This window comes from Leuresthes tenuis, unplaced genomic scaffold (assembly GCF_036924035.1).
Source record: "Leuresthes tenuis unplaced genomic scaffold, fLeuTen1.0.hap1 SCAF_5, whole genome shotgun sequence".
NCBI lineage: Eukaryota > Metazoa > Chordata > Actinopteri > Atheriniformes > Atherinopsidae > Leuresthes > Leuresthes tenuis.
In genome coordinates, this window is record NW_027325359.1 from 494,916 (window position 1) to 514,729 (window position 19,814).

Below are 19,814 nucleotides of genomic sequence, written 5' to 3' on the forward strand. Positions count from 1 at the left end.
ATGTTTTCCTGCAGGTTTTAGATGTTTTCCTGCAGGTTTTAGATGTTTCCCTGCAGGTTTTAGATGTTTCCTGCAGGTTTTAGATGTTTTCCTGCAGGTTTTAGATGTTTTCCTGCAGGTTTTAGATGTTTCCCTGCAGGTTTTAGATGTTTCCCTGCAGGTTTTAGATGTTTCACTGCGGGTTTTAGATGTTTCCCTGCAGGTTTTAGATGTTTCCCTGCAGGTTTTAGATGTTTCCCTGCAGGTTTTAGATGTTTCCCTGCAGGTTTTAGATGTTTCCCTGCAGGTTTTAGATGTTTTCCTGCAGGTTTTAGATGTTTTCCTGCAGGTTTTAGATGTTTCCCTGCAGGTTTTAGATGTTTCCCTGCAGGTTTTAGATGTTTCCCTGCAGGTTTTAGATGTTTCACTGCGGGTTTTAGATGTTTCCCTGCAGGTTTTAGATGTTTCCTGCAGGTTTTAGATGTTTTCCTGCAGGTTTTAGATGTTTCCCTGCAGGTTTTAGATGTTTTCCTGCAGGTTTTAGATGTTTCCCTGCAGGTTTTAGATGTTTTCCTGCAGGTTTTAGATGTTTCACTGCAGGTTTTAGATGTTTCCTGCAGGTTTTAGATGTTTCCCTGCTTCAAAGCACCTGATTCAGATTAAATGGATCTCTCAAAAGATTAAGTTCTGCAGCAGCCGGCTAAAGATGCATTGATCTGATTCAGCTGCGTTGAAGCAGGGAAACATCTAAAACCTGCAGGGAAACATCTAAAACCTGCAGGGAAACATCGAAAACCTGCAGGACAGTGGCCCTCGAGGACCGGAGTTTGACATCCCTGCTTTAAGTTCATTGTTTGAGTGACAACTTGAGGATTTTTTGCAAGATGAGGATGCAAAAAAATAGGTTGAACCAAAAGTTTTCTCATAAGAGATGAAAGCATAAATGAAGCAGGTGAGTGTCCTCCATCAGACATCATTAGCTCCAGATAAGGGCCCTCTGTCTGACATATGAAGTGGCTGCTTTGATGAGGACCCTGGAAATGAGTTATTATTATTATCATTATTATCAGCAGCATTATTAGCGATGAAGGGCTTTTTAAGAGGTTGTCCATGTGTGTGTTTGCCCAGCAGGATGTTTAACTGGGTGGTGAAAGTGGTTCCTCAACCCATTGAAGCTTCTGGGACTGTTGAAGGCACCAAGATCACTGCAGCTAAAGAAGGTGAGATGATTTGTGACAGATAGATATGTGCCTCATATCTGCTGATAGTTTATTTGTCTTAATATCATGAATGATTTTAATATCTTGAATGATTTCTTACAGCAAAGTGCAACATAGAGACAAACCCAGAGGAGGTTTCAGAGGAAAGGTAAAGCCTTTAGTTAACCATCCACTTGATTTGAATGAGTGGAAGTGTTTCTTCGAGATGCTGACGTCCGTCTGTCTGCGTTCACTTCCTCTACAGCCAGGCCCAGAGTGGCGTGATCGGCTGGCTGTCCAACGGGTTCGTCAGCGCCCTGCCGCAGCCTCCTGGCTCCCCTCGACTCGCCAGGGCCAACTCTGACGCCAGGGTGAGTCTAAAAACCTCTGCACTGATCTAGCATGTGTTTCAAATCAAGAGCTTTGACAGAATATCAGGTTTTTTTCCCCTGACAACAGTCTCTAAGCATCTAGGAGGCTGTTTCCTAGGAAACGGCTGCCTATCTGGTAGAAATCAATAAAAGCACCGAGGCTACGTGTTTGGAAAAGTTTAGCAGATTCTCAAAGTTTCTCATTTCTGAGCTGGACCTTTGAGGGACGTTATTCTTCAAATTAACAGTCAAGTTAAATGAGTTTAAATTCCTCAACAAAAACATCCATACTGAACGCTTAATTATCACTGTTGTTGCTAACATATAAAGTGATTTCTCTTCCCCCCCCCCACCCAAACATGCAGTCAGGAGAGGATGGAGAAAGGTACAGCATCACACAACTGGTGAATATTTAAAGCTGTGCACCATGAGGGTAAATTCACAGACTTTGTTCTGCCAGGACTGGAGTGATGGGCTGGGTCACTCAGGGTCTGACCAAAGTGCTGCCTCAGCCTGACGAGAAATACAAAGAAGCTACTGACACCAACAACGTGGCCAACACTTCCACCACCGTCATCACAGAGGAACACACAGAGGTGAGAGTTATCCTCCAGAATAAGAGCAACCGGCCGTTTAATCATCAGGAGAATCTACATCTCTGCCCTGTGATGCTTGACTGCAGCAACTTAATACGGTTCCAAAGGCTTATAATGCTAATCATGTGTAAGGATTAAGCCTGTAAAGGCATTTAGAGGGGGGGCTTATCCACGTTAAACCCCTCCACAAACTTTACTGCTTCACAAAGCAGGTTCTGAGCAGGACAACCATCCCTCCTGGAGGCTTTGATGCTGCCTGTTCTGATCAGTTCTGATCAGTTCTGATCGATGTTAAACGTTTCTAAGGAGGATAATTGAGTATCTTCATCTGTTGGGGGGGGTGGTTTGTTAAAGAGGCAATGCATTTAGTCAAAAGCAACAGTCTATTTCTGTTTTTAATGGAGAAAAAGGATAAAAAAGTCACTTTTTTTGTGCTCACAGGTGTACGAGGTAGCAGCAATACCAGGTAGGCTTTTTAACTCATCAAATGTGTCTCACCTTTTCATAAAGAGTGAATATTTCACCTTAAATCACAGGCAGAGATGAAATGGTTGGTTTATTTGTCCAGACTATGACCCCCTTCCACACATCCCGGTGGTGGAGATGGTTTCAGAGGACGAAGCGTCAGAAGTGGAGACTGCGACGCCACAGTTTCCTCCCAAGTGAGTTTAAACAGCCTTCCCTGCTGAAAACCTCTTTTACGGCAGCTAAAGCTTGAGTTTTCATGCCTCGCTTCACTCACTGACTCTAAGAAACGCACAAACACCAGTTCATGGAATTAAACGTCCAGCGAGCATGCAAACTCTGACCTTTCTCCGTCTTTGTTGCAGTGTGGTGAACTGGATTAAGCACATAATCCCTCAGCCGGTGATACTGCCCCCTGGTGCCGTACCCATAGAACCACAACCCAAAGCCACCTGCTCTTCTCTGGAGAAAAGTACAAAAAGCCCAACCATTGCAGTTGCACCAAGGACTTTTTTTTTTTTTGAGCATGCATGTTTAGCGCTATATTTACACTAATGTTGAAAGTCGTTCTCTTCATTGCAGTTTTATCTCCACCACCTGAATCTCTCAGTGGAATCGCACTGGACACTGACAGCAAAACCTCTGGGTATGTCTGTTTGAGGGCCATTGGGTCATTTTGGATTTGCATCACCTTGGAAACCTGGAAATATCAGGGTCCCAGATCTATAAATGCATCTCTTTAATCATTATTGCAGAATTTCGGTGTTGAAGGAGGAGTCTGGCAGCTTAAAACAGACTATTTTCTCATGTTTAATTGCAAGGAGATCATATTGGCGATAATATCAGTGAATAAATCAGCCTCCTTGTGCTTTAAAAGCCCATAGAGAGGCTTTTATATCTGTTACAAACAACAGAAGCATCTTTAAGGAGATAATAAACTCTATTACCACCCTTCAAACATTCATCCAGGACTCCATGAAATAAAGTGAGGAGGAGAATAAAGCTCAAAGCTCCCCTGCTGAGCTCTTTCAGCTCATTGTGTCGTCTCTCCACAGCGTGGTCGACTGGTTCGTGTCGGGACTGGGTCTGAAGATGCCTCAGCTTGTTATTCAGCCCAAAGATGATGAGGTGACAAACTCTCGAAGCTGTCCTTTTTAAAATGTGTTGTTTCTCAGATTCTCTCCAGACTTATTCGGGTTTTCCTTCTTTAAATGTCCCTTTAGGGCGCCGCTGAAGTCCTGCAGAAAGGTGAGTTGAGCTTTTTTCTACTGCCTGTTTTCTGTTTACTTGCCACAATTCACAGTTCAGCCACCTGGTCGGATAATGTTAAATATGTCCTTATGCGCTCTCTGTTGAAGCACCCTCTTGTTTTTCCCCTCATAGTTTTTGAAGAGCTGTTTTGGTCGGACGGTCGGAGCTTAACTCAGTCCCTCTTCTCCTTCTGTTTCAGGGGGGAAGGCGCTGCGAGCCCCTTAAACAGCAGGAGGAGACGGCTGGGGAATGCTCTGATTTCCACAGATACCGATAGACTTTTGCACTATTGGCAGAACCATAGAGCTCTAGAGCGTGCAGCTCAGAACAGACACTCTAGGCAGCTGTAAAACATAAGCATAAAGAAACATCTTTAACTCACCCTACTGTACGCAGTACAGTTTCAAATGAATGTATGACTGCATAACTGAAGCATGCTTTGGGATATTTTAAGCATAAGTAGTTGTGTTTTGAATTTGCACATTTTCTGTTTGAAACAGAAGCATTTAGTGATAATTGCCATTAATCTGAAATTACTGTAGATCTTGTGCACAAAAGCTTGCATTTGATTTCTAAGTTTCATCAAGACAAAAACTATAAATCCATATGAGCAGAAGAAGAGCGGCAGGAGATGGGAAATAAAGACAATGTGCTGCTCACAAATTCAAACCTTTGCTTTTCAGACGGCTCAGGATAAAGTATCACATGTTTTCATCCCTAAATAACCCTTGAAATTATTGTTAAATGGCAGCTATATTCATTTACTGTTGTGTTATATGTGGTCAGATTATAATTCATTGTATACCTGCGTTTATACTTTATGTTATTATCTAAGTTTGATCTATAAGTCCCATTCCTCGTGAATACTTTGGGTCTAGATCGTGACAAGTGTCATGAAGGTGAGCTTTTTTTAAACTATTTTTTGGTATTTTAAGCCTTTTAAGCCAAAATGAAGAGAAATAGGGGAAAGAGACCGGGGGAATCGAACCAAGATTCTCACGTTAAATGCATCATTATCATTCAGCTGCAGGTCAAACTTCTCCAAAGATTCGTTTGAGGCTCCACAACACAAATTTCACTCAGTAAATAGTCGATGCGGTGAAAGAGTGGCAGAATAGAGCAGAAGGTGCAATGAAAGGCTGTTTTTGAGCCACTTGAACTGTGAACTGTGGCCATGGTGTGTTTTGCCCCCAAGGGGTTGGACCTGATTCAAAAGAAAACACTACAAGCTCACAGAAAAACAGCTTTAGTCAAGCAGAGCATGTAGTAAACACTTCTAAGCTGTAATGTAAGTATACTGGCAGAAAAATAAAGTCACAGTGTGTGAACTGGTTCATGTGGTGTTTGTCACTGTTAGTGTTGCAATATACCGTCACTGACATGTTTATCACAATTATAACGTGTTTTCTACAGATTTTAAAGCTCTTTACTTCCTTTTTTTAGTGTAATAATATGAATTAATCTGATATCAACGCAGTTTTTTAGGTTTATTTCTTATATATCTGTATATTATATATATAATATTGTGATAAAATCATCTTTTGGAATATTTTTGGTCACAGTAATAGTGTAATAAAAATCAGCTGAAAGCCTTGAACCTCTGAATTATGTTAAGTTAATATTTTCCCTTCATTAATTCTATTAATTAATTTCTAAACATCTCCAAATTTAAACGCTATCCAGTGGCACACGTTCATGTAAATGTAATTTATTTATAAAGCCCTTTACAACAATCCATTTTGGTACCAAAGTGCTTTACAGCAGATAATAAATAAAGAAAATAATAAGTACAAAACAATAAAATAGCAGTAAACGCAATAAAATAAAATACAGCAAAATAAGTAGGAGAATTAACACCCTTCAAAAGCAAATTCAGGGCTGTTTAACAATATATTGATTATAGTCATATATATATATATATACATATATATATATATATAGTCATGTTGCATAACTATTAGATTTATAGCTTTATTATATTATATCAAATAAAATGAGGAGATTGTGCCAAACAAAAGTTTTACCGAATGTTTAAAACCGTGGAATGATTTTCAAACCATGCAAAGCTCCTTTTAAATACCTTTAATATACCTTTGAGTAGCAGAGGGCAGGTACTGGTGCAAGCTGCCATGATTAGGGATGAGCTCGCTGGAACTTTCCAGGTTAATGATTAAATGAGAATTAACTCTCAAACCTGCTGCCAGCTTTAAGGTCTTTTCTTGGAGCAAGAAGTAGAGAAATAGTAGAAGGAATCTGCAGCACGTGTTCAATGTTTGGTTAACCAGCAAAGGCCATAAAGATGGCTGAATATTAAACTTCAGCACCTGACTTAAACCCTACATGTAGCCTCCTTCATGCTACTTCAATTTCAACAACATCCCAGAGGATGAATCTGTGAAAACTGAACTTCAGGAAATCAAGAAACAGAAGACTGGCTGTGCTGGTTACTGAATATTTGTGAAAGAAACAGTTTTATCACTTTCATTTTGTAAGATTTCTTTGTTGCACTCATTCTAATCCTCAGTTATAATCATATTTTCTATCTAATGGTTCATAAATGTGCACAATTAGTGTAATTATCTCTTTTTCACTGTAGATACAAAGAGGTTCAGTCACTTTTTGATCTACCAGATTCTACATTTGTTCAATTCAACAATAAAAAGAGCCAAAAAACCACTACAATGGAATTAAAATTGGACCAGAAACACAGCAGCCACATTCGTGTAAATTTCTGTTAAAAGAGTATTTTAAGCCTTTAAGCCAAAATGAAGAGAAATAGGGGAAAGAGACCAGGGGAATGACTTCCCATTTCTCCATAATTACCACCTCTTCGATGGTTCATATCATTTTAAACTTAAAAAGCTTAAAAACAGCCAACAAGAGCCACGTTGTCTTAACTTCTTCCACACAAACTAACCTGTGTCGCCTTCTCTCAGCTTCTGCCAAACTGAAGCCGGACATGGTTTTAGAAGACGTAGAGTCGGACAGCGAGGACCAGCAGCAACGTGAGAGTCAGACCAAAGCTCAAGCACAGCAGGAAGAGTTTGATTCAGTGCAGCCTCAGAAGAACCCTGACATCGAGCCCAAAGCGCCAGCAGAGACCAAAATGTCTCTGGAAGACGCTGAGACCCAGACGGGCCGCTGGACGCCATTTATCGAAAGCATCAAGAAGGAGGCTGAAGGTGTCGCTTTGGCAACCATGGAGGAACGGTAAAACACCTTGTTACATGAAATAATATCCATTTATGAATCTTTATTGAGTCGGAAACACCACATCTCACAGATGACTGAACCAACCTGGGTGATTTCCACTGTAAACATTTTATTCATCATATCAAGGTGTCTCCTTTCAGTCTGTTCCAGGAGAGGATAGAGATGACCCGTCTGGCTGAAGAAGTGGCCAGGCAGACGGCTGAGATGGCTGTCAGACAGCTGGCCAGTGAGGGAACGTCCATAAAGCTGTCCCTGGGGAGTCAGGAGCTGCTCCAAGAGCCTGAAGTCGAGTAAGACCTTAATGTTTATATCATTTGGTTTATTTTTGTAATGATAAAGGTTAAAATAATGATGCTGGATGCTTGCTTTGACCAGGTTGCCAGTGTCGCCAGAGGAAAGCAAAGTGGAGCGCAGTGAAGTCACAGAGTAAGAATTCCATTTATGTTTTTCATAATTCAGAAAAAGGATTATTTACAAATCCCACTAAAATGGAACAAATTACAACCAGGCCTGTTATTCTTTAATGATGCTTTAACGATTTATAACTTTATATCAAACCTTAAATATCCAGCCATAGTTTGAATATAGAGGAATATGAAGCAGCACTTAACTGAAAAACTTTAGCAAAAATTAAAGTACTGAAGCTTTTGTTTTCCACCATTAAGGAGTTCTAGTATCTCCACTGTTTCTCCTTCCTGTGAAAACTTAATTCTCAGTATTTCTACTTTAATTCTCTAAAAATATTCTGCTATTACTTATAATTTCTATCAGTTTAATGAAAAAATGTGCAAGTATACAACGAATATAGGGTTAGGGGATCAGGGGTTCTTTGAAAACTGATGATTAACAAGAAATTAGGCTAATTCCCCGTGTGCTATTGTGTGTGCGTCGCTGTGCGTGTGCCGTAAAGTGTGTTGAGCATCGTCTTGGGGATTAATATTTTCAGACTTTATATTCGTTGTTTGGGTGAAATATCACACAAATTAGCTTAAAACTGCTTAGTTTTGCTCACTTAGTGCCGCTGCAGCTTCCAAATCCCGCCTGAGCAGCATCACAACACTGCGTCATGGCAACCACAGCTTCCCTTGACAACGGCTCCGCCCCATCCTCTCAGGTTACCCCGGCAACGGAGCGCAGCTGCCGCTGTTTCACGTCGCAGGAAAAATGACACAAACAAGATATTTTCCTCCTCGCTTTTCTAGATTTACCAAAAGCACATGATCTGGTTTATGTGACCACGTGACTGATTTTGTGTTAACGCGCTTGAGTCGATAAATGCGGACATGTTGTTTAGGGACTGTTAACGATGAACACTGACGGACACTGACGGAGAAAGTGAGTACCCAGTTATAACGCCGTGCTTATATATGGTACGTTATGAAACCAGTAAGTTTTACTTGTGTTTTTCTCACTAACTTGAACTATTCTGACGTAAAACGATAACTAGTCTGTAACAGGTGGTCCCCAAGTCAGTAAATGTGTGCTAACAGGAGAAATAAAGCACATTTATATTTCTACAATATAAAAGAGTGACAGTTTAGGTGAGTTTTGTGTTTAGGTGTAATCTTTACATCCATTTATAGCCTGTTTGCTTACATTTGAACATCAATTTAAAAGTAAAACTCTGTTAACATTCGTTGCAAACTTCAGAAAAGAAAGAAAAATGAAGCCTAAATACATAACCAGCTCCATTTTATAATATCAGCTAAAACACATGCATTTTCCAAATCTGACCTTTTTTAAGCTCATAGGTCTCTGAACAGCAGTTTACACATTATATGATTAAATTAAAGCAATCAAAAATAATAATAAAATCAGACTTTATCCGGCATTTATTTAATTTCACACCATGTGTTGCCACTCTTCCTCCATGCCACCCATCTTTTGTAGCTCCCCATGGATTAACCGCCATAATCTGACTGTCTTATACCAGCAACTTTGACTTAATGTAAATGTACTTTATTTCTACAGCCCTTTACAAGAATCCATTTTGGTACCAAAGTGCTTTACAGCAGATAATAAATAAAGAAAAGAATAAGTAAAAATCAATAAAATAACAGTAAAAAACAATAAAATAACAGTAAAAGCAATAAATACAGCAAAATTGAATAAGATAATATAAAAGAGTCACCATTCTACTGGGTATTAAAAGCCATCTGAAATAAGTATGTTTTTAGCTTAGATTTAAAGAGGCCAGAGGTCAGAAATAAGATGCATCTCGGGGGGGGGGAGCTTATTCCAGAGCCTGGGGGCACCCCAGGGCTTGTATTTGGACCTGAACACTTCCATCAAAAGTTGATTTGTTGACCTCAGAGCTCTGCCAGGGTTACAGTTAAAAGCTCAGATAAATACGATGGGGTGAGGCCGTTAAGAGCTTTAAAAACAAACTTTAAAAGGTTAAAATCAGTTCTATGAAGGACAGGAAGCCAGTGAAGGGGGTTAAGAACAGGAGTGATGTGCACAGGTCTGTTAGTGTTGGTTAAAGACGGGCAGCAGCAGCATTTTGCACCAGCTGAAGGTCCATTGCTGCAGTCTAACCTTGAACTTATTAGGGCTTGGAGGCTTTCTGAAGATCAATGGATAAAGTTGTTCACTTTTAGGACAAATGTGGGTCTAGAGCCTGACTTTGAGTGCTTGTTCTGTCCTGTCATGCAGAAAGGAAGAGAGTCTTCTTCAGGACGAGACTGAGGAACCTGCCCTCAAGGAACCAGGTGAAAAACTATTTTTAAAAGCATAATTTGGACACTTCACCCAATCTGGGACGTCCTCTGCAATTCATTTGTATTTTTGAGCGTTGATCTTTTGACTTTTTACTGTAAAACTTGAAAATCCAGAACCGGAGGAGGAAGCCACACCAAAGCAGACCTCATCCTGTCCATCTCCAGGGGTTGAACCAGAGAAGGCCTGTGAGCCAGAGCCAGAACCTGCTCCAGAAGCAGAGCCAGAACCTGCTCCAGAAGCAGAGCCAGAACCTGCACCAGAAGCAGAAACCGAGCCAGAACCTGCACCAGAAGCAGAAACCGAGCCAGAACCTGCACTACAACCAGAACCAGATAACAAGACCCAGGAGGCCAGTTCAGATGTTCCGCCTGTAACTGAACAGCCCCAAAAAGCAGAGGACGGTCCAGTCGCCAACACTGACAAGGCTGCTGAAAAAGTATGAGATAAAGTGTTAAATCTACATGTTAAGAAGCTTCTTATTGGAGAATTACTCCTTAATTTTGCCCTTTTTAGTGACTTTTAAGGAAACCATTCTTGCTTTTACGTCATTTTAGGAGGAGGAGGCTGCTGCTGGTGACGACTGTGGTGGTATGTTTACAGACTTCACTGCTCTTTCATTGTCAGCGGCGTCCATTTCCCAGCATGCTCTCGTTCTGCCTGACTTTATCTGCCTATCCATCTGTCTCCCCTGTAGCTCCAGTCAGCTGCGATGCATTTAAGAGCTGCTTGATGCGCTTTCCTCCCACTTCTGAGTGCTTTGGCAACATCAACGCGTTCTTCAAAGAGAACGGCATCTCTCCTCCCAAAATACCTTCCATGCCTAAACTGCCCACCCAGCTCTCTGACATCACCAAGAACCTACCCTCCTTACCCCCTGAACTACGCCAAGAGTTCTCCCAGATCAGACTCACACAAGTTCCGCGAAGTATCGCCGAGACTCTGACTGAGCTCTTACCCAAAGGTTCAGAGGCTGCCGTGGGCCCGGCCCTTTCCGGTCTTTCCCAGAGCTTCTCCCATATCCCGGAGAAGCTGTCCCAGTTTCCCGGCCGAGCGCAGGAGTACTTCCTAAACGTCCGGAACCGCCTCAACAGCCTTATGCCCCAAGATGCCTAAGAAACAACAACAGCAAAAACAGAAGCAAGACAAGAATCAGCAGGATGTAGAACTCACCCGGCTTGCGAGAAACACACCCCTCCCTCCCCCTCAGCAGCCTCACCTGCAGTCTCGCTCCCCTTCCCCATCCTCCCCCAGTGGCAGCACCCTCGAGCTGCCCAATGTGCCGTCCTATCCACGCCTGCCGCCCATCGTCAGCCCGCCATCAAAGCAGCTGAGCTCCCTGCCCCGGCAGCTGTCCGGTCTCTCTAACCCCGCCTTCTTCATTGAGGATGACTCAGACAGTTCAGCTGTGAAACCTCCAGGTGAATCCATGTTATTGGCGAGTTAAGTGTCCTCAGTAATGAGATTCCTTGCATACACCTGAACTCTAAACTGCTGGCTCAGATTAGATTTAGACAAATATTCAGGAGAATGTTCAGGAGATTGTTGTTCAGGTAACAATGTGTTGTGAGTCTTTGTCATTTTGTTTAGCACGACGGCTCAGAAACATGCAGCCTCACGTGCACGGGGTGCCTCATCAACCAGCTGAGCCATACGGCTCCCTGCACATGACCAAACTTTACTGTAGCTTTCCTCCATCTTTGCATGAGGCGTTTCACAAACTGCCAGCACAGATTCTGCAGCTCTCTGACTGCTGACGCTTTGCATTAGTCAAGAAGAGGCACGTGTGAGTGCATCATGATTAGCCAGATTAGCCCGATTGAATGACTTGGCAGATGAGGAAGCTCACTAACACACGGCCCAGTTTACAGATGGATCGTCTTGCATTAGGCCGGTCGGTGTAGGTCCTGATAAATCTGCCTGTTCCCCATCCTGCTTGTGCTTGGAACCTGCTGTGACCGTTACAATGCCTCACGTGTAACATTCATAGCTTTGCAGGTGCATTTACTTCAGTTTACTTCAGTTTACTTCGGTTAACTTCAGTTTACCTCAGTTTACTTTAGTTTACATCAGTTTACTTCAGTTTACTTTAGTTTACTTCAGTTTACTTCAGTTTACTTCAGTTTACATCAGTTTACATCAGTTTACTTCGGTTAACTTCAGTTTACTCCAGTTTACATCAGTTTACTTCGGTTTACTCCAGTTTACTTCAGTTTACCTCAGTTTACATGAGTTTACGTCAGTTTACGTCAGTTTACGTCAGTTTACTCCAGTTTACTCCAGTTTACCTCTGTTTACCTCTGTTTACCTCAGTTTACCTCAGTTTACGTCAGTTTACGTCAGTTTACGTCAGTTTACATGAGTTTACATGAGTTTACGTCAGTTTACGTCAGTTTACGTCAGTTTACGTCAGTTTACTTCAGTTTACGTCGGTTTACTTCAGTTTACGTCAGTTTACTTCAGTTTACATCAGTTTACACCCGTTTACGTCAGTTTACGTCAGTTTACTTCAGTTTACGTCAGTTTACATAATTTTACTTCAGTTTACATCAGTTTACTTCGGTTTACATAAATTTACATCAGTTTACATCAGTTTACTTCAGTTTACTTCAGTTTACATCAGTTTACACCCGTTTAGACCAGTTTACACCAGTTTACTTCAGTTTACGTCAGTTTACATAATTTTACTTCAGTTTACATCAGTTTACTTCAGTTTACATCAGTTTACATCAGTTTACTTCAGTTTACATCAGTTTACTTCCGTTTACTTCAGTTTACTTCAGTTTACTTCAGTTTACTTCAGTTTACTCCAGTTTACTTCAGTTTACATCCGTTTACTTCAGTTTACGTCAGTTTACTTCAGTTTACTTCAGTTTACTTCAGTTTACATCAGTTTACTTCAGTTTACATCAGTTTACATCAGTTTACTCCAGTTTACTCCAGTTTACTTCAGTTTACTCCAGTTTACATCAGTTTACATCAGTTTGCATCAGTTTACTTCAGTTTACTCCAGTTTACATCAGTTTACATCAGTTTACATCAGTTTGCATCAGTTTGCATCAGTTTACTTCAGTTTACTCCAGTTTACTCCAGTTTACTCCAGTTTACATCAGTTTACATCAGTTTACTTCAGTTTACTCCAGTTTACTTCAGTTTACTTCAGTTTACTTCAGTTTACATCAGTTTACTTCAGTTTACATCAGTTTACATCAGTTTACTTCAGTTTACATCAGTTTACTTCCGTTTACTTCCGTTTACTTCAGTTTACTTCAGTTTACTTCAGTTTACTCCAGTTTACTCCAGTTTACTTCAGTTTACTTCAGTTTACGTCAGTTTACGTCAGTTTACTTCAGTTTACATCAGTTTACTTCAGTTTACATCAGTTTACTCCAGTTTACTCCAGTTTACTTCAGTTTACTCCAGTTTACTCCAGTTTACATCAGTTTACATCAGTTTGCATCAGTTTGCATCAGTTTACTTCAGTTTACTCCAGTTTACTTCAGTTTACTCCAGTTTACATCAGTTTACATCAGTTTGCATCAGTTTGCATCAGTTTGCATCAGTTTACTTCAGTTTACTCCAGTTTACTCCAGTTTACTCCAGTTTACATCAGTTTACATCAGTTTACATCAGTTTACTTCAGTTTACTCCAGTTTACTTCAGTTTACTTCAGTTTACATCAGTTTACATCAGTTTACATCAGTTTACTTCCGTTTACTTCAGTTTACTTCAGTTTACTTCAGTTTACTCCAGTTTACTTCAGTTTACATCCGTTTACGTCAGTTTACGTCAGTTTACTTCAGTTTACATCAGTTTACTTCAGTTTACATCAGTTTACATCAGTTTACTCCAGTTTACATCAGTTTACATCAGTTTACTCCAGTTTACTCCAGTTTACATCAGTTTACATCAGTTTGCATCAGTTTACATCAGTTTGCATCAGTTTACTTCAGTTTACTCCAGTTTACTCCAGTTTACATCAGTTTACATCAGTTTACTTCAGTTTACTCCAGTTTACTTCAGTTTACTTTAGTTTGCATCAGTTTGCATGCCATTATCTGTGATGACTAAACAGAAACAAATGAACTGTCTCACACTTTGCAGGCAGCTCCAGCATCAGCCTTCGTCCAGCTGTAAACGTAGAGGATGTTGATAATGAGAAAGCAGGAGGAGCAGAAGGAGGGGGAGAAGGGGAGGAAAAGAGTGACATCCCCCAAATCCTCACCCCGCAGGACCCCAAACTTACAACCCTCACTGTCCCTGTTACGCCTTCAGGAGGCCGTCAGAGGTGAGAAACAGCTGCTATGGAAACCATTCGCGGAGACAAAAAAAATGACTTCCATGAAATCAGTCTTTTCTTGATTTTATGTAGACCAGCGGCTTTCAAAGTGGGAAGAGGGCCTTCCGGGGGGGCTTTGAATTATTCCAGGGAGGCTCAGGGAAAGTTATGAATCTGATAATAGTTATTAAAAGGAGAAAAGAGTAATATTGATATATTAATTAGTGAAAGAGAGTTAAGAAACACAGTAACTGGGGACATTTAGCATCTTTTTCCATCCTGTTTTCTGTTTTTTCTTCCAAATGTTTCTTTTTCATGTGTTTGCTGTCGTTCAAAATGATGTCAAACAGCAATATTGACAGAACTTTATTTTTTAACCAAAAATAAAGTAAATTAAAGTATGTTGCCTCTTTTCTACGCTTTAAAGGGAGGCCCACAATCTCAGACTTTGAAAACCCTTGCTCCATCACTCAGATCTAAGATATGAAAAAGACTCCCAGTTTATCTGGATGTGCACTGAAACATCTCTGATCTTTCTCTCTCTCCTCATGCTTTGCTCTTACAGTAAAGGAGATAAAGAGTAAGGAAACTGCATGGGTGGTTTGAGTTGTGGTTGCTCCCTTGGCCCTGTGTGCTGCCCATGGTCTTCCAGTGATCTGTTCAGTGAAACTATAGATGTATATTTGCATTGCATATATGGATTTATGCAGTTTATAACACAGCGATGAACAGTAGAGTCACTTTGAAGCGCTTTGAGTCAAAAGGCGATAAAAAAAACTGCAGATCAGTGAGATGTTGTGTCTATAATGTTCAATAGGGTTGAATAAATGCATCATTTTGGACTGAAATGCTCTCCTGGACTCCACTGCCCTCTGCTGTCCACCTTCTTCTTATTTGTGTCCTGCAGAAACCACGTGTGTCGGCCTCAATCTGATCCTAAATTCATAAGCTGTGATTTTTCACTCAAATAAATCCTGAACTGGAGTTAATGCAGAACACAGACGGTTTGTGGTGGGAATGAAAGAGTTTGGAAAGACATTTTGTGTGTCTCTCTGTGTTGTGTTGTGTCCTCTTGTGAAATGTGATGTTCGCTGTCACGTTGCTCTGTGCTTTTGGCTGCTGTACGGTTGTTTTACGTAGCAAAAGTCAATAAATCACTGTGTCACCTGCTTGTTGGTGTGGAAATTAACTCTTTTTACCTGATTAACATCGTGTTTTCTCCCCCCGGCACACACACAAACCCTGATCTGAACACTCAATAGTGGGAGGAATCGTAGGACTATCTGGACAAAGATGTAAGATATTCAACCTTTATTAGTGTCCATCTACTTATAAATCCACCCAATGTGCCGCCAATAATCTATCAAAGTCACGAATCCATTCATTTTCCCATCAGAACTGTATTTTTTCATGAATCCATTCATTTTCCCATCAGAACTGTCTTTTTTTACATGAATCCATTCATTTTCCCATCACAACTGTCTTTTTTACATGAATCCATTCATTTTCCCATCAGAACTGTCTTTTTTTTACATGAATCCATTCATTTTCCCATCACAACTGTCTTTTTTACATGAATCCATTCATTTTCCCATCAGAACTGTCTTTTTTACATGAATCCATTCATTTTCCCATCAGAACTGTCTTTCTTACATGAATCCATTCATTTTCCCATCAGAACTGTCTTTTTTACATGAATCCATTCATTTTCCCATCAGAACGGTCTTTTTTACATGAATCCATTCATTTTCCCATCAGAACTGTCTTTTCTCTTGAATCCATTCATTTTCCCATCAGAACTGTCTTTTTTTACATGAATCCATTCATTTTCCCATCAGAACTGTCTTTTTTACATGAATCCATTCATTTTCCCATCAGAACTGTCTTTTTTACATGAATCCATTCATTTTCCCATCAGAACTGTCTTTTTTTTACATGAATCCATTCATTTTCCCATCACAACTGTCTTTTTTACATGAATCCATTCATTTTCCCATCAGAACTGTCTTTTTTACATGAATCCATTCATTTTCCCATCAGAACTGTCTTTCTTACATGAATCCATTCATTTTCCCATCAGAACTGTCTTTTTTACATGAATCCATTCATTTTCCCATCAGAACGGTCTTTTTTACATGAATCCATTCATTTTCCCATCAGAACTGTCTTTTCTCTTGAATCCATTCATTTTCCCATCAGAACTGTCTTTTTTTACATGAATCCATTCATTTTCCCATCAGAACTGTCTTTTTTACATGAATCCATTCATTTTCCCATCAGAACTGTCTTTTTTACATGAATCCATTCATTTTCCCATCAGAACTGTCTTTTTTTTACATGAATCCATTCATTTTCCCATCAGAACTGTCTTTTTTACATGAATCCATTCATTTTCCCATCAGAACTGTCTTTTTTACATGAATCCATTCATTTTCCCATCAGAACTGTCTTTTCTCATGAATCCATTCATTTTCCCATCAGAACTGTCTTTTTTACATGAATCCATTCATTTTCCCATCAGAACTGTCTTTTTTACATGAATCCATTCATTTTCCCATCAGAACTGTCTTTTTTACATGAATCCATTCATTTTCCCATCAGAACTCTTTTCTCATGAATCCATTCATTTTCCCATCAGAACTGTCTTTTTTACATGAATCCATTCATTTTCCCATCAGAACTGTCTTTTTTCTCACGAATCCATTCATTTTCCCATCAAAACTGTCTTTTTTTTTTACATGAATCCATTCATTTTCCCATCAAAACTGTCTTTTTTACATGAATCCATTCATTTTCCCATCAGAACTGTCTTTTTTACATGAATCCATTCATTTTCCCATCAGAACTCTTTTTTACATGAATCCATTCATTTTCCCATCAGAACTGTCTTTTTTACATGAATCCATTCATTTTCCCATCAAAACTGTCTTTTTTACATGAATCCATTCATTTTCCCATCAGAACTGTCTTTTTTACATGAATCCATTCATTTTCCCATCAAAACTGTCTTTTTTACATGAATCCATTCATTTTCCCATCAGAACTGTCTTTTTTACATGAATCCATTCATTTTCCCATCAGAACTCTTTTTTACATGAATCCATTCATTTTCCCATCAGAACTGTCTTTTTTTTTACATGAATCCATTAATTTTCCCATCAGAACTGTCTTTTTTACAGGAATCCATTCATTTTCCCATCAGAACTGTCTTTTTTACATGAATCCATTCATTTTCCCATCAGAATTGTCTTTTTTACATGAATCCATTCATTTTCCCATCAGAACTGTCTTTTTTACATGAATCCATTCATTTTCCCATCAGAACTGTCTTTTTTTACATGAATCCATTCATTTTCCCATTAGAACTGTCTTTTTTTACATGAATCCATTCATTTTCCCATCAGAACTGTCTTTTTTACATGAATCCATTCATTTTCCCATCAGAACTGTCTTTTTTACATGAATCCATTCATTTTCCCATCAGAACTGTCTTTTTTACATGAATCCATTCATTTTCCCATCAGAACTGTCTTTTCTCATGAATCCATTCATTTTCCCATCAGAACTGTCTTTTTTACATGAATCCATTCATTTTCCCATCAGAACTGTCTTTTTTACATGAATCCATTCATTTTCCCATCAGAACTGTCTTTTTTACATGAATCCATTCATTTTCCCATCAGAACTCTTTTCTCATGAATCCATTCATTTTCCCATCAGAACTGTCTTTTTTACATGAATCCATTCATTTTCCCATCAGAACTGTCTTTTTTACATGAATCCATTCATTTTCCCATCAGAACTGTCTTTTTTCTCACGAATCCATTCATTTTCCCATCAAAACTGTCTTTTTTTTACATGAATCCATTCATTTTCCCATCAAAACTGTCTTTTTTACATGAATCCATTCATTTTCCCATCAGAACTGTCTTTTTTACATGAATCCATTCATTTTCCCATCAGAACTGTCTTTTTTACATGAATCCATTCATTTTCCCATCAGAACTCTTTTTTTACATGAATCCATTCATTTTCCCATCAGAACTGTCTTTTTTTTACATGAATCCATTAATTTTCCCATCAGAACTGTCTTTTTTACAGGAATCCATTCATTTTCCCATCAGAACTGTCTTTTTTACATGAATCCATTCATTTTCCCATCAGAATTGTCTTTTTTACATGAATCCATTCATTTTCCCATCAGAACTGTCTTTTTTACATGAATCCATTCATTTTCCCATCAGAACTGTCTTTTTTTACATGAATCCATTCATTTTCCCATTAGAACTGTCTTTTTTTACATGAATCCATTCATTTTCCCATCAGAACTGTCTTTTTTACATGAATCCATTCATTTTCCCATCAGAACTGTCTTTTTTACATGAATCCATTCATTTTCCCATCAGAACTGTCTTTTTTTACATGAATCCATTCATTTTCCCATTAGAACTGTCTTTTTTAACATGAATCCATTAATTTTCCCATCAGAACTGTCTTTTTTACATGAATCCATTCATTTTCCCATCAGAACTGTCTTTTTTACATGAATCCATTCATTTTCCCATCAGAACTGTCTTTTTTTACATGAATCCATTCATTTTCCCATCAGAACTGTCTTTTCTCATGAATCCATTCATTTTCCCATCAGAACTCTTTTTTACATGAATCCATTCATTTTCCCATCAGAACTGTCTTTTTTTACATGAATCCATTCATTTTCCCATCAGAACTGTCTTTTTTTACATGAATCCATTCATTTTCCCATCAGAACTGTCTTTTTTTACATGAATCCATTCATTTTCCCATCAGAACTGTCTTTTTTACATGAATCCATTCATTTTCCCATCAGAACTGTCTTTTTCTCATGAATCCATTCATTTTCCCATCAGAACTCTTTTTTACATGAATCCATTCATTTTCCCATCAGAACTGTCTTTTTTTACATGAATCCATTCATTTTCCCATCAGAACTGTCTTTTTTACATGAATCCATTCATTTTCACATCAGAACTGTCTTTTTCTCATGAATCCATTCATTTTCCCATCAGAACTGTCTTTTTTATATGAATCCATTCATTTTCACATCAGAACTCTTTTTCTCATGAATCCATTCATTTTCCCATCAGAACTGTCTTTTTTACATGAATCCATTCATTTTCACATCAGAACTGTCTTTTTCTCATGAATCCATTCATTTTCCCATCAGAACTGTCTTTTTCTCATGAATCCATTCATTTTCCCATCAGAACTGTCTTTTTTACATGAATCCATTCATTTTCCCATCAGAACTGTCTTTTTTTACATGAATCCATTCATTTTCCCATCAGAACTGTCTTTTCTCATGAATCCATTCATTTTCCCATCAGAACTCTTTTTTACATGAATCCATTCATTTTCCCATCAGAACTGTCTTTTTTTACATGAATCCATTCATTTTCCCATCAGAACTGTCTTTTTTTACAGGAATCCATTCATTTTCCCATCAGAACTGTCTTTTTTACACGAATCCATTCATTTTCCCATCAGAACTGTCTTTTTTTACATGAATCCATTCATTTTCCCATCAGAACTGTCTTTTTTACATGAATCCATTCATTTTCCCATCAGAACTGTCTTTTTCTCATGAATCCATTCATTTTCCCATCAGAACTCTTTTTTACATGAATCCATTCATTTTCCCATCAGAACTGTCTTTTTTTACATGAATCCATTCATTTTCCCATCAGAACTGTCTTTTTTACAT

The 19,814-nt window shown here is 39.0% G+C and overlaps 1 long non-coding RNA gene across 1 annotated transcript; it reads left to right on the forward strand.

The window, feature by feature from the left end:
• The first annotated feature begins 8,239 nt into the window (after positions 1 to 8,239).
• LOC140306784 (uncharacterized) lies at positions 8,240 to 10,226 on the forward strand. Its single transcript, XR_011915785.1, has 3 exons — positions 8,240 to 8,409; positions 9,730 to 9,785; positions 9,909 to 10,226. It is a non-coding gene; the product is annotated as an uncharacterized lncRNA (long non-coding RNA).
• Positions 10,227 to 19,814: the final 9,588 nt, after the last annotated feature.